The following is a 14,837-nucleotide window of genomic DNA, read 5'->3' as shown; positions in this document are numbered from 1 at the left end:
GTCCAACAGCAGTGGTGTGTTACCTCATGACTGTGTGTGTCCAGCAACAGTGGTGTGTTACCTCATGGCTGTGTATGCATGCTCAGCAACAGTGGTGTGTTACCTCATGGCTGTGTATGCATGCTCAGCAACAGTGGTGTGTTACCTCATGGCTGTGTGTGTCCAGCAACAGTGGTGTGTTACCTCATGGCTGTGTATGCATGCTCAGCAACAGTGGTGTGTTACCTCATGGCTGTGTGTGTCCAGCAACAGTGGTGTGTTACCTCATGGCTGTGTATGTCCAGCAACAGTGGTGTGTTACCGCATGGCTGTGTGTGTCCAGCAACAGTGGTGTGTTACCTCATGGCTGTGTGTGTCCAGCAGCAGTGGTGTGTTACCTCATGGCTGTGTATGTCCAGCAACAGTGGTGTGTTACCTCATGGCTGTGTATGTCCAGCAACAGTGGTGTGTTACCTCATGGCTGTGTATGTCCAACAGCAGTGGTGTGTTACCTAAGACTGTGTGTGTCCAGCAACAGTGGTGTGTTACCTCATGGCTGTGTGTGTCCAGCAACAGTGGTGTGTTACCTCATGGTTGTGTGTGTCCAGCAGCAGTGGTGTGTTACCTCATGGCTGTGTGTGTGTCCAGCAGCAGTGGTGTGTTACCTCATGGCTGTGTGTGTGTGTCCAGCAGCAGTGGTGTGTTACCTCATGGCTGTGTGTGTGTGTCCAGCAGCAGTGGTGTGTTACCTCATGGCTGTGTGTGTGTGTCCAGCAACAGTGGTGTGTTACCTCATGGCTGTGTATGTCCAGCAACAGTGGTGTGTTACCTCATGGCTGTGTGTGTCCAGCAACAGTGGTGTGTTACCTCATGGTTGTGTGTGTCCAGCAACAGTGGTGTGTTACCTCATGGCTGTGTATGTCCAGCAACAGTGGTGTGTTACCTCATGACTGTGTGTGTCCAGCAACAGTGGTGTGTTACCTCATGACTGTGTGTGTCCAGCAACAGTGGTATCTTACCTCTTGGCTGAGAATGAGAGACTTTACAGGCATCATTTTGAGCTCAATACCAGCATTTGGGAGGTGGAAGCAGAAAGGTTGGGAATTTAATGAATTTGAGGCTAGCCTAGGCTACATAAAACCCTGTCTCCAAAAACAAAAACCAAACAAATATAAAAGCAGAAAAAATGATTTTAATTATTCAAAACTTTTTAGACTTTATCTTAGAGGGAGTAGTTTTGTTGTTGTTGCTGTTGTTATTTTTTTTTCCTACTGGGGATGGAATGGAAAATCATGGATATGTTTAAACATGTTCTCCTCTAGAGCTATGCTCCCAGCTTACAAAAGCTTAAAAAAAACTTTGGCAGGTGTGTGTGTGTGTGTGTGTGTGTATGTATGTGTGTGCACGCGTGCACATGTGTGTATGTGCACACGCGTGCGTGCTGGAGAGACGGCTCATCAGTTGAGTGCACTGGCTCCACTTCCAGAGGACCTGGGATCAATTCCCGTCACTTCCATTGCAGCTCACAACCGTCTGTAACTCCAATTCCAGGGTATTCAAAGCCCTCTTCTAGCCTCCCCCATGGGTATCAGACATGCAAGCCGTGCATAGACATATATGAAGGCAAAAATGCCTGTATACATAAAAATATTTTTTTTCTTTTCTTTTTTTTTGGATTTTTCAAGACAGGGTTTCTCCGTAGCTTTTTGGTTCCTGTCCTGGAACTAGCTCTTGTAGACCAGGCTGGCCTCGAACTCACAGAGATCCGCTTGCCTCTGCCTCCCGAGTGCTGGGATTAAAGGCGTGCGCCACCACTGCCCGGCAATAAAAATATTTTTAAAAAGTCATTTAATGCTACAGCATGCTTGTGAAGGTCACTTGTGGGGTTCAGTTCTCTCCTTCCACCATGTGGGTCCTGGAGACGAGACTCAGGTGACCAAGGTTGGCAGCGAGCACCTTTACCTGAGAAAACCATCTCACCGGCCCATACACAGCTCTACCTGAACTGTCACTCAAAAAGAGACCAGCACTCTCGGCCTGCCTACAGTGTGGGCTGCACTAAAGCCAAGAGCATTCCAGGCAGGAGAGGAGACAGGGGTCACCCTGCCACAGAGGGACCCCTGTCCTTTGTTATCTCTAAGGAGGCTTTCAGAAGGGAAGCTCATCCATCTACCAGGACTGGCTGTGCATCTTCAAGGAGTAAGAGGTTTATTTTTATCCCATGGATGCTGTGACCTCTGTGAGCGATGTTTCCCTTTTTCTCTGGGCTGCCAGAGTCTTCAGGGCTAAACAGATGACACAGACTTAGCTGTGTAGGTCGCAATGGTCTGGGCTGGTTTCATTCCGGGCTCCATTTTGTCCCTACCTTGTTTTTCTCCAGTCTCCTCTTGACCTGTCTCAAACCTTTCATGATTTATTTTAAATGTCCTCTGGATCAAGGCAGGGTAAAATGAAATAGCTCTTAACTTAGAGTCTGTGGACTCTGCCAAGAATCATTGACTATATGGAGCGAGATACAAAATTTACATGTATATTTTCCCCCAGGGAGAAGGATCATACATTTTATCCGTTTGAACATTTTCTTCAAGGAGGTTTACATTCCGCAAAATATTAAAGTTATCGGTATAAGGAATGAAGAGAGGAATAAATACTTGTAGTGAAGGAAGCTCAAGTTGTAGTGCTGGTTGGTGGTGTGGGTGGGGCAGAAGGTCCCCTGAAGGTAAAGTGGGGACGTGTGCAGCTTTGGCAGGTTAGCATGTCAAAATGTTAGCGTGTTCTGGACTTGACTCCTAAACTCCTTCCAGACATGATACCACCCTCCTTGCCTAGGGACATCTCAAGGATTCAGTGGGAGGCCTCAGCATGCCCTAGTCAGTGCCCTGTAAGAGCTCCTTAAAGAGCAGCTGGAGGAACTGAGGTTCTTGCTCGGTTAGGAGTGCTTGCCTAGCATGCACAGAGCCCCGGCTTCCACCCCCAGCACCCCACAAAGCTGGTGTGGTGGCCCATGACTGTAATCCCCTCACTCGGGAGACGAGGCAGGAAGATCACAAGGCCTGTCTACATTGTGAATTTAAGACTGGCCCGGCACACATGTGACTCAAAAGAGGAAGAGGAGGAAGGGATGGAGGTAGCACCCACTTCCTGCTGGAACCACTCACCAATGGCGCCTGCCTGCTTACCTATCACCTTCTGACTCTTCCACTGCCCTTAGGAAAGCTTCAAGTGTCGACTCCGGGTTTGCCTATGTGGTGGACTTTGTCTACTTATGTGAATTCAGTATCTTCACAGCATACATGCTAACCCTGTGACAGCTCTCGGGTTACCTCATTGAATGCTGGCAGGGGCACATGGAACACTCAGGGTTGGGGACAGCTTCTATGCAACTCAGGACCCTTGACTTTTGTAAGAAGCAGGGCAGCTAGCCAGAGTTATTTGGGGGTGATGAGCGATTCATAGCCAGAGAAACCTGGTCTGAAGCCAAAGCCTGGAACTGGTAGGATGGAGCCTGAGGTCCCTTAGCCTGGGTTTCAGGAGGAGCAGAGAGAGGAGGAGCTAAGATGAGGGCTGGCTTCCTGGGTACTTCTCCTTTCCTCTCTTTTCAGGCAGCTACCGCCCATGCCCAGGAGTTAACACATTGGAATGGAGAAGACAGACACACAGGTCCTAAAAGCCAGAGTGGATAGAGTCACAACCCAGAAGCTGTGGGGCTTCTTGGAGACCAGAGGAGGATCCCACCTGGTGTGAGAATCACCGACATTTCCTGGAGGAGCGATGTCTGAGCTGACTCTGGAAGGCTTGAGGACAGCGCAAAAGTACATGGAAATTACCAGGTGCGGAGGTGCGGGCCTCAGGGCAAGGTGTTAACAGTCACCGACTGTCCCATTCCTGGGCTCTGCAAGTTTGGCCTACTTGAGTCAATTACCTGCAGGCTTCTTTCAAAACCCAGCTATTCCAATAACCCCACGGGTTTAAGCCCTTGGCAATCAATTCCAACCAGGGGACGGTAATTGACTCTTAACATGTGCAGACATCACTTGATTCGGAGAGAACAGAGTTCTCCAGAGGTGCAAACCTGTTCCCTCCCCGCCACTCTGCCGCCCTGTCTTCTCGTGTGAACTCACACCTCCACTAGCTCCTGTGCCAACATCGGGGTGGGATATTTACTCCCCATTGTCCGTCTTAGTCACTTCATACTGGTGAGGTGAACACTTCCGAGCTGAGAGGCAAGAGAATTTCATTTAAACCTGAGCCCTTGCGTGTGGACTTCATCGGTGGTGCGGCGTCAGGCAGGGCGCTTCTCACCTTCCGTAGGAACTCAGCCTTCGACAGAGTGCGAACACAGCCCAGGCCTCTTCCTTGCCTGGATGCTGTGTGTCCACGGGGACGCCTGCCTGTTCTGTTTTCAGCCTGCCACTTGGTGAGGCTGTATGCCAGAACGGACTCTGGAAACAAGAGCTCTGGGTAGGATTCTGGCTCTGACGCGCCCTGCGAATTTGCCGCAGCCACAAAAAGTCTCGGAACTCTAGTCTGAAAGGCTAGGAGGCTCCGGTGAGCAAAAAGCAACGTGGTGATGGGGAAGGCACGTGCTGGTGCTGGTGGCGACTATGGTTCTCTGTACAGAAATCGTCTTGGATCAAACAGAATTGTGATTGTGGCCCAGGAGAAAAACCATCTCCAGAGTCCCAGGGAATGTAGACAAGCCTTTGAAAACCTCCTCCAAGCAAATGCTTAGAGCGAGAACTAATAGCAAGGGGAAGAACATCGTAGCTCATGCGGCTCCTCTATTCCTGTAAGGCTGGGTGACAGCAAATAAATCTTTCAGGGCCTCAGTCTTTTCGTCTGTAGAGTGGGACTATCATCTACTTTAAGATCCTTGACTGCTGTGGAGACAGATGGCTCTGGGTCATTCCACATCCGAATTCTTTTCCTGACTCTCTCCTCTGCCCCTGCGTGGGCCTGCATTTGGCCAAGTTCACTCACTGTCTGAACTTTGGGTCTGGTGGGAACTAAGCAGAAGGGTGAGGACAGCCAGAGGTTACTTCAGGAGGCTGCAGTGGCCAAGAGCCAACAAGCGGTGGTGACGAGCAGTGGTACAGGCATGGGCTGACGACAGACATCTCTGTGTACACTGTATTTAGACATCTTCCTTCTTTCACTCTTCTCTTTCGGTCTTGTTTCTGTTTTTCAGACAAATTTTATGTAGCCCAGGCTGCCCTCAAACTCCACTGTAACCAAAGATGACCTTGAACTCCCAACCCTCCTACCTCCACCTCCCAAGTGCTGCCCGCCTAAGTGACGACTTAGACGTCACTTTCTATCACGATACAATGTTGTTTGACACTGTAGAGTTAAGCTCTTTGCTCATAACTTTCAAAACAACCTTGAGTTTAGGGGGCAGGGAGGTCCCCTGTATTAGTTGGGGTTTTCTAAGGGAACAGAACCCATAGAAGGAATAGGACTATCCATAAATAGAAATAACAGTTTTCTCTGATCTGAGAGGCTGGTTGCTGCTCAATTCTGGAGACTGGGTTCCTCAGGAGTCTCGTCTGAAAGACTGGTAGATTCATGGAGAGCTGCTGGTCCCTAGTCCATGATGGAGACCTGGAAACATTGGTTCTGATATCAGCGAATGATTCGGCAGCAGCCTCAACAGTGCAAACCAACCCGGAGGCAAGAGGGAAAGCCAGTGCAACAATAGGCCCACAATCTTCCCTTTGCCACACTCTTTTTATTCAAGATGCCACATTTGGGGTGGATCTTCCCATGGCAATGAAGGCAGTCGGGACAGTTCTTCCGGTGAGGCCCCTACTCAAGTGATTCTAACGTGGGGCAAGCATTACACTTTTGCACCCAAACGAGGCACTGGCTCTGTGAAGCAACTCTGTAAGCAGTGTGAACTGGGACCCACGTACCTCAGTAGCTCCTGGCTGGCATTCTGGTGGTGTCGACACGTGACCTCACGGTAGCAGGTCCTGCTGTGGCACAGTCCTATCAGAACACATACCTGGATACCTGTTGGGGAACACAGTCCTCCAAGCATCATGGGATGCCGTTTCCAACATAGTATATGGCTGGTTGGTGCTCCTTCATAGGAGGAGGAGGTGGGGAGGGTCGTGAGACCCACCTGAGTTTCTAGCTGCTCTATCCACACACACTCAAATCCAACTGTTTGCAATTCTGCTCCAGCTGCCCGCGAGCTCCCAATGTGCAATAACACAGAGAGTGTGGAGGATTAACTGGACGCGGGATGCCGTGCTGGGCGGAGACATTTAGGTGTGGTGATTGTGTTGGGGTCTCCCAGGCCTCTGGAAGTTAGCCCAATAAACTCATTACTTCACTGAACTGGGCCATTCGGTTGCTGCCTATCTAAGATGAGTTAACTTTGTTTATGTCTCCCCAGGAGGAGTTCACACAACAAAGCTTTAGTCAAACCCTGGGGTGAGTCAGCAGCTCACTCCCCTCCCCTGAGGCTATCAGGGAGAGAACACCAAGTACCAGACAGAACCTGCAGAGACAGGAATGCTCCTGCAGCCACTGCTCTGGCCTGTAGTGTAGCCGTGGGAATGGATGAGAAGTCTAGGGTGAGGAAGGGACAGGTAGGTTCCTGGCTCCCACCCTGAGTGAGGGAGGGTTTATTCCCAGAAGCATTGGCAAAGTGGTCTAATTGGAATTAATGGAAGACAACTATGCCATGAATATTGATAGCGTAGAAAACGAGGCGCTGAAGGAGGTTGGCTGGGAGAAGGGGGACACACTGGGGACAGGGATTAGGCTGTAGCTTCATGGGTGAGCCCCGGTGGTGGGCAGCAGAGACACCTGCTTGTCCCCTATGGACTAGGCCAGTCCTTCTGGCCTTAGTCCTCACCCTGCACTGGCCTCTAGATGCAGACTGCCCAGATGGATACAACAAGAAAGTTGGAGCCACAGGATTAGAATCTGGCTCAGGATGCCAGGCTCGTGGACTTTCAGTATCACCTATGTTAGTAACAGACTATTTCAGAGTCCACCCGACAAGGGGTGGGGGAGGTGTAACAGGTTAAATAAAAAATACCGGGGATCCTGAGTGGCTGCAGTGGGCAGTGGGCCATGAGCCGCAGGTCCCCAAGCGGGGGTAGGCAGCGGGCCCCAAAGCAGCCAGTCCCAGGCAGGGATGGTACATGAGACCATGCCGCAGGTCTCCAAAGGCAGATGGTCCTGTACAACGGACAGGCAAGAGACATGAATAGGTACGCCATGCAGAGTGAAGTTGGATATTTATTTAGTGGGTTATGGAAGGGAAGAGGGAGAAGAAGGAGAGAAGAGGAGAGAGAGAGAGAAAGAGAGAGAGAGAGAGAGAGAGAGAAGGGGGAAGGGGAGAATAGAGAGGAAAAAGCTGCCTCTTCAAGAGGGAGACAGGGAGATGGAAAAGATAGAGACTCAGGCTGCAAGCAGGAAGATCTGCCTGCCTCAGCTGATGGGGGAGTGGGCATGGCTTGTCTCTTAAAGAGACAGGACAGACTATTACAGGAGGGACTGAGGAAGAAAATAGAGGTCATCTCTTTTGATGTTTATTAGTTTTATTTTATGTGTGTGTATGTGTACCACGTGTATGGAAAAGCCCAAGGAGGACAGAAGCACCTTCAGATCCTCTGGCCCTGGAGTTACAGGTGTTAGTGAGCCACCATGTGGCTCTGCATGGATTATAAGCACTTAGCATCTGAGCTATCTCTCCAGCCCCTAATATTCACTTAATAACAATCAATGATAGACAACCAGCACATCAAAATATCTATAGTCCTTTCATATCTGTGTGGTTATCATATAAGAATGACACCTTTAAATTAACTTGCAGAAGACAAAGAATGGGTTGATGGAATTGGAAAACAGTCTTGTAAGACAGTCTATTTTGCATATGTCGAGGTGTTCTTGTCTTCTGGAGTTATAGTTCAACTACTTGGTGCCTTGTATCTAAATCCTGTGTGCTGTGTAAATTTGGCATGGTCATACCTGGTTTTTCTTAATGCACTCTGGCATATCGCAAGGCTCAAAAAATATCATCATTGTTGCCTGAGCATAATCAGGGCTGGTACATTCTGAGATGGCTTTTTGGCAGGTCTTTATCATCCAGCACTATTTTCAGTTCACAAAGGACTTGAAACGGCGAATCCAAGAATAGATTTAAAGTCACTAATGTAAGGATTGAACTTCATGTCATTAGTCTTTTAAGTCAGAACATGTTGTGATTTTCTTCTAAGACAAAAATTGAACTACCAAGGTACCAAAGATAGGGAAGAAAAGAGAGAAGAGAGAGAAAGGGAGGGAGGGAGGGAGGGAGGGAGAGGGGGGAGGGGGGGGGAGAGAGAGAGAGAGAGAGAGAGAGAGAGAGAGAGAGAGAAACAAGCCTGGGAGGCCCAGTGAGCTGCACACTGAAGGCAGGAGTGTGCATGGCTGAGGTTGTCCGAGCTTGAGACTGGCGGCAGGCGGAGCCAGGAGCAAATCGCTTAACGTCTGGGTCTCAGCTTTCACTGATACCGAATGCGGATAATAAATCTTGCCTGGGGAAAGTTCTGGATATTATCAACCCCACTGGGAATCTGCAGCCAAGAGAGATGGCGAGGGGGGAGGGGTGCAGAAACGCAGGAAGCTGCGAGGGGCTTGTGGTCTCCATGGAAACGCACCAGGAGAGAGGCTGGGTGAAGGAGCCCGGAGTGAGGCCCGGGAAAATGGTTTCACAAAGGGAGCCGCGCGGCCTGGAAAAAAAAGGCACTTGGAGATGGAGCCTTGCTGAACCACGCGGGGATCTTGCCCTGAGCTGGAGAAGGACAAAATCCTAGTATTGCTCTTTGTACTATAATGTCACCTTCTATTTAATTTACCAGTCCGTCCCAATAGATTGAGAGATGTCTGCAGGACAGGAATTAAGACGATTTTATTTATTTGTTTACAGAACTCAGGGCAAAAGACTCGAATGTGTTTTGGTTGTTGTGGTAAGGGGTGGGGGGTGCTAGGAATGGTTCCATCTTTGCTTTTAGTCTTTTTTTAAAAAATTAATTTCATGTGTATGAGTGTTTGCCTACTTGTATGTACCCCTTATGTGGATTTAATTCCCATGAAGGGGGTCAGAGCCCCTGGATCTGTAATGTAACTGTAAAATGGCTGTGAGTCATTGTGTGGGCGCTGGCAGCTTAGCCCACGTCCTCTGGGACAGCAGTCAGTGCTCTTGAGCCAGCTAGTTGAGCCAGCTAGCCTCAACTTCCATCCTGGATGGTGCCCTATCTCTAAAATTCGAAGTCAAAGCCAGATGTGATGGTTCACGCCTGTAATCCTAACACTTGGTGAGCACCAACAAGAGGGTGTTCATTCTGAGGCTAGCCTGGGTTACTCAGAAAGCGGCTGTCTCTCAAACAAAGAAACAAAGACACTTTGCTCTGGGGCCTGCAAAAATTGTCAGGTTCCACCAAGGCCAAATTCAACCAGACCTTCTATCACAAAGGACTCTGGGTTATTTCTTATCTACGGGCTTAGAATCTGCACTCGAAGGGCCCTCAACCCTACACATTTACCTGACAGCTCTGACTTCTTTTCAGGGTCTCCCCTGGTCAAACTTACTCTGCATCCTAGTGGGTCCCTATGGACAGGTTTCCTTCCATAGGTTCACAGCACCAGCTTGATCAACACTCCCAGTGGCCCATCCACTGGGGTGACCATCTGTGAGGTATGGCCAGGTGTGCTACAAGCCACTCACCGGGTGTCCCCTGCATCAACTGTTCGTGTGACTCTCCTGGACACTTGCCTGCAGCTTGGCTTCAGTTGCCCCCAGCACGGCTTCAGTTGCCCCCAGCACAAAGCGGACAGTGTTAAGTGGCCTCCTCAAAGATGAGCAGCTATCTGGGGCCTGCGTCACTTTTGTGTGCAGGTAAGATGCTGCCATGCTGTTCTGCAGACTTCTGAGCTATCCTGACTCCCCACAGCAGGAATTCAATAGCACTCCCCCCGCCCCAAGTAGAAATCCTTGCAGATTTATGTGTCAGACCAGGTTCTCCCATAAACTGCTGGTCTATGTGTCCCCATTGCTGTCAAGTTAAAGTTCCCAACCTCTCAATAGGGCAGGGGCTTCAAGACCTGCTTCTAAGCACAACGTCATCTCTTGCCATCCCTTACCTTGTTACCCAGAGAGAACTAGCAACCACCAGCTCACTGTCCTCACCTGTGGCTCTTCCTTGTCATGTTTCCCTTGCCTTGAACACTGTTCTGCCAATACACTCGGAACTTGGTTCAGACACCATTTCTTTCCCGAAGTCCCTGGCCAGGTTAGCCATCTCCTGCAGACACCTATTGCATGCTTATCAAGCAAACTGCTATGGCCTATTTCTAAAAAAGATTTATTTTATTATGTGTGTGGTTGTTTGGCCTGAATGTTTATCTGTGTGGATGTGGTGCTGGAAAAGGGCACTGGATCCCTTGGGACTGGGGCTCTACACAGTTGTGAGCCATCACGTGCGTGCTGGGAATCTGTCTCTGAAAGACCAACCAGTGTTTTTATTGTTTCTTTTTCGAGACAGGGTTTCTCTGTAGCTTTGGAGCCTGTCCTGGAACTCTCTCAGTACACCAGGCTGGCCTCGAACTCACAGAGATCCACCTGCCTCTGCCTCCCCAGTGCTGGGATTAAAGGCCTGTGCCACCACTGCCAGACTCGACCGGCTTCTTGAAGGCGGACTGTGGACCTCATAGAGCCTGGCAAAGAATCACTGTTGATGAGTGTTGAATAGAGAGAAGTGAATGTTTGTGCAGAGGCTAGACCACCACCTAGCAGGATGCTATAAAGGGGAGTGGAAGATTCTAGTATTCCTAAATTCCAACGTTCAGCATTCTCTAAATTTTGGCTGAAGATGAGGACTACAGCTTTCCTCCACAGACAGCCCACTCCCCAGGCTAGCCACTCCCGCCCTGTGTCCTCTGCGCGTTTCTTTTCAGGGAGTCACACGTACATGTTCTGAACATCACCCGGAAAGCAATTTACAAGATAGAATTGCTGGTCGATGTGAGCCTGGCAGTCCCAGCGAGCTCGGAGTATTTGTGTTTGTGCGTCAGCTCACAAGCCTTCAGCCCTGCTCCGCGTCCTGGGGGTGGGGGCGGGGATTCTGTCTCCAACGGTGGGTTGTTAGGTTCCAAAACAGGACTTTGACCAGCCAACCCCAGTGAAAACCTGCTCAGGGTGAGCGAATTCAAACCTGAAAAGCTGAACTCGGGTGGGGGTGGGAGCTTTATGGAGCCTGTGATATACAGGCGGCAGCTCATTCTGTTCCACCCGTGTCCATCCCATAGACACGGGGTCCCGGGGAGCAGATCCTACCAGATTCCTGGGCTCTGGTCTGTGTGGGGTCTCTGACCTCTGTGACCAGAGTCCACAAAGCTTGTCTTTGTTCTTCAGGGCCACTTGTGCTGTGAGGGAGGTCCCAGGGTAGCAGCCGCAGCAGCGGCGGCGGCGGCGGCGGCAGCAGCAGCTGGAATTCGTTAAACATGCAAATCTAGGGGACTCGCTTCAGCCCTGCAGACTGAGGCTGGGGTGAGGCGTGAAGACCAGCAAACTGCGTTTTGTTTATGAGCCCTCACACCGGGTTTGGGTACGGGCCTGTAATTCCAGCTACTCAGGAAATCAAAGCAGGAGGGTCACAAATTCAAGGCTCGCCTGGAAAATGGTCCCTGGCACAAGAAAAGTTGGAGGTGTAGGGTGTGTGCGGCCCTGGGTTCCCCCCTCAGCACCCAAACCAAACCCAAAGCCAGAGCTGACTCGGATGCAACCAGAAACTCTAGAACTGCTCCGTCAGACTGATGAGGAGACCCCCCACCCCTTACTTCCTTGCATTCTTTGGGTTTGCCACTGTCTCTCCCTCTTTGTAAACAGCCAGACAGGCACCAGCAGATTGTTGCACTGTAGAAAACATTCCGAAGAAAAAAAACCAAAGTAGTCACTGATGGGGTTATCAGGACAGAAAATCTGTCCTGCAAATAATAATCAGTGGCTAAACAGCAACTGTGCCCCACGCTCTACATCTACACACACACACACACACACACACACACACACCACACCACACCCTGTGGGGAGTCCTCTTTAAGAACTTGCAGTTCCTGGGCTACACAGGGCTTTTCTCACTGATTTGGAACAGGCTGTACTCTGTCCCTATCGTCTTCGGAGTCTGCCTGGCCTAATGAGTCAGCTTAGACATCTTTGCTCCCTCCTGTAGCATGGGGGCCACCAGAAGGCCAATTGCCTTTTTTGGGGTGTCTACCTCAAATATCTGAGCCCCCAAACAGCAGGAATACCCTTTGTTTTTAGCAATTGTACAGGTCCTGGTTTGGTAAAGACGTCACGGAGTACATGTTTAGTGGACAAAGGTGTATTGGCTGTGCTGAGAATACCGCACCCCTCAAGGGGACGGGGCGGGGGTGGGATGGGGAGAAAAACCCAGTCTTGGGTGCTTCCCACTTCATCCTGTGTGTTTTGTTGACTGAGGGACCTGCGCACAGCCGTCTAAGAACAACCGTCTCACTGTTGCCAAACCCAGCACAGGGTCATTACCACAGTGGAGTGTCAAGAGGAGCTTTCAGAGGCTACAGGGTCTCTCTGGTCGGCCTGACAATCCCAGGCAAAGCGAAAGCCACTGCCAAGTCCGGAATGCAGTCAGGAGGGGTGGCAGTGAGCTTCTGCCTTGCAGCTTCCGGCTCGCTCTAGCTATCTAGCTGGTAATAAAAGCAAAATGTTAGAGGCAAATAAATAATAATGAATAAAAATAATGTAAGGCACTTCCCCCTTTTCCAACGTTTCGTATTTCCTGGAATAAATATCTTCCCCTGTGCCTGAGGAACAAGCTATTACTATTCTATTTGCTTATGAGAGAAACTGAGGCACAGGTTACCTCACAAGTGGCAGAGTCAGGACTGTAACCGGATGTTTGACTCCATCATTATTGTTGGTTTGTTTGCTTGTTTGTTTTTTTGAGACAGGTTTTCTCTGTGTAGCCCTGGTTGTCTTGGAACTCACTCTGTAGACAAGGGTGGTCTCGAACTCACAGATATCCACCTCTGTCTCCCAAGTGCTGGGATTAAAGGTGTGCACCACCATCCAGCCTATCATCACTGTTTATAATGACCGTGGTACACTGAAGCATATTCATTTGGTATTTTATTTATATTATGCATATATGTATATATATATTTAAAGGTTTATTTGTGCTTTTGTATATGTATGTAAGGAGCCTGAGGAGGCCTAAAGAGGGTGTCAGGTCCTCTGGAGAGCAGCAGGAACAGGCTGCTTATGGAGGTGGCTACTAGAAGTGGAACTCAGGTTCTTGGAAAAAGTAGGAAGTACTCAGAACTGCTGAGCTATTTCTCCAGGTCTATTTTTTTTTTTTTTTTTTTTTTGGTGTTTTGAGACAGGGTTTCTCTGTGGTTTTGGAGCCTGTCCTGGAACTAGCTCTTGTAGACCAGGCTGGTCTCGAACTCCCAGAGATCCGCCTGCCTCTGCCTCCCGAGTACTGGGATTAAAGGCATGCGCCACCACCGCCCGGCTCCAGGTCTATTTTTGTTGTTGTTGTTTCTTACATACATAGTTTTGGCTGTCCTGGAACTCATTGTATAGATCAAGATGGCCTCAGACTTACAGAGATCCACCCGCCTCTGCCTCCCAAGAATTAGTCAGAGCCATTAGATTTATTCATTTTATTTTATGTGTGAGTATTTTGCCTGTATGTATGTGTGTACACCACCTGTATGCTTGCTGTCTACAGAGGTTAGATGAGGGCATCAGAATTTGAGTTACAGAGGGTTGGAAGTTACCATCTAGGTGCTAGGGCTCAAGGCCAGATCTTCAACCCAGGTTGAAGAGCAGCAGTGCTCTTAACCACACCATCTCTCCAGCCCCTATTTCATGTGTGTATATATGTATGTACGTATGTATTGAGACAGGGTTTCACTATGTGGTTCTGGCTAGATTGGATCTTGCTACATAAACCAAGCTGGTCTTGAACTAGAGATCTACCTATCTCTCTATTTTTACTTTTAGTAATGTGGTGTCTGTGTGTGTGTGTGTGTGTGTGTGTGTGTGTGTGTTTGACCCCAGCCATCGTGCAAGTGTGGCGGTCAGTCAGAGGACAGTTTGGAGGAATCTGGTCTCTCCTTTTACCATGTGGGTTCCAGGGATCGAACTCAATCCACCAGGCTTGGCTGCAAGTCCCTTTGCTTGCTGAGCCATTTCACCAGCCCTCACTTGCTCTTTCTTTCGTCTGCCTGAGAAACTCTGATGGTGGCGCCCTGTACCGTACTCCCTCCCATTTTGTGAGCTCATCAGTAGCTCACTCCAGGGCAGGTGGAGTGACGGACAGGTAGATTTACCCCTTTCAGTGTGGCTCTCCATCCCAGGGACTTTTATGAATACCTCCTCTGGGGCAGAGACCCACATGAAGGTCAGAACTTCTCAGAAGGGCTCCCTGAGTCTCCACAGGGAGTTTCTGGATTGTGTGGTATTGCTACTCCCCTGCTCCCAATCGATGACTCACATCCAATTTCTGTTGGTCCTAAGTAGGTCAGGCCAAGCAAGACAGCTGGGTCCATAACCAGACCTGGGTGCTTTTGCTGGGAAAAGCTTTCATTTAATCTTCTAGACTCCAACCGGACGGTGGTGGCACCTGCCTTTAATCCCAGCACTCAGGTGGCAGAGGCAGGCAGATTTCTGGGAGTTCAACGTCAGCCTGGTTTACAAGAGCTAGTTCTTTTCTTTTTTTTTTTTTTTTTGATTTTTGAGACAGGGTTTCTCTGTAGTTTTTGGTGCCTGTCCTGGAACTAGCTCTTCTAGACCAGGCTGGCCTCGAACTCACAGA

The sequence above is a fragment of the Microtus oregoni genome, unplaced genomic scaffold (genome assembly GCF_018167655.1).
Source record: "Microtus oregoni isolate MIOR12 unplaced genomic scaffold, Mior012 000005F_ref0000423, whole genome shotgun sequence".
NCBI classification, from domain to species: Eukaryota; Metazoa; Chordata; class Mammalia; order Rodentia; family Cricetidae; genus Microtus; species Microtus oregoni.
This window is presented reverse-complemented; position numbering follows the sequence as displayed.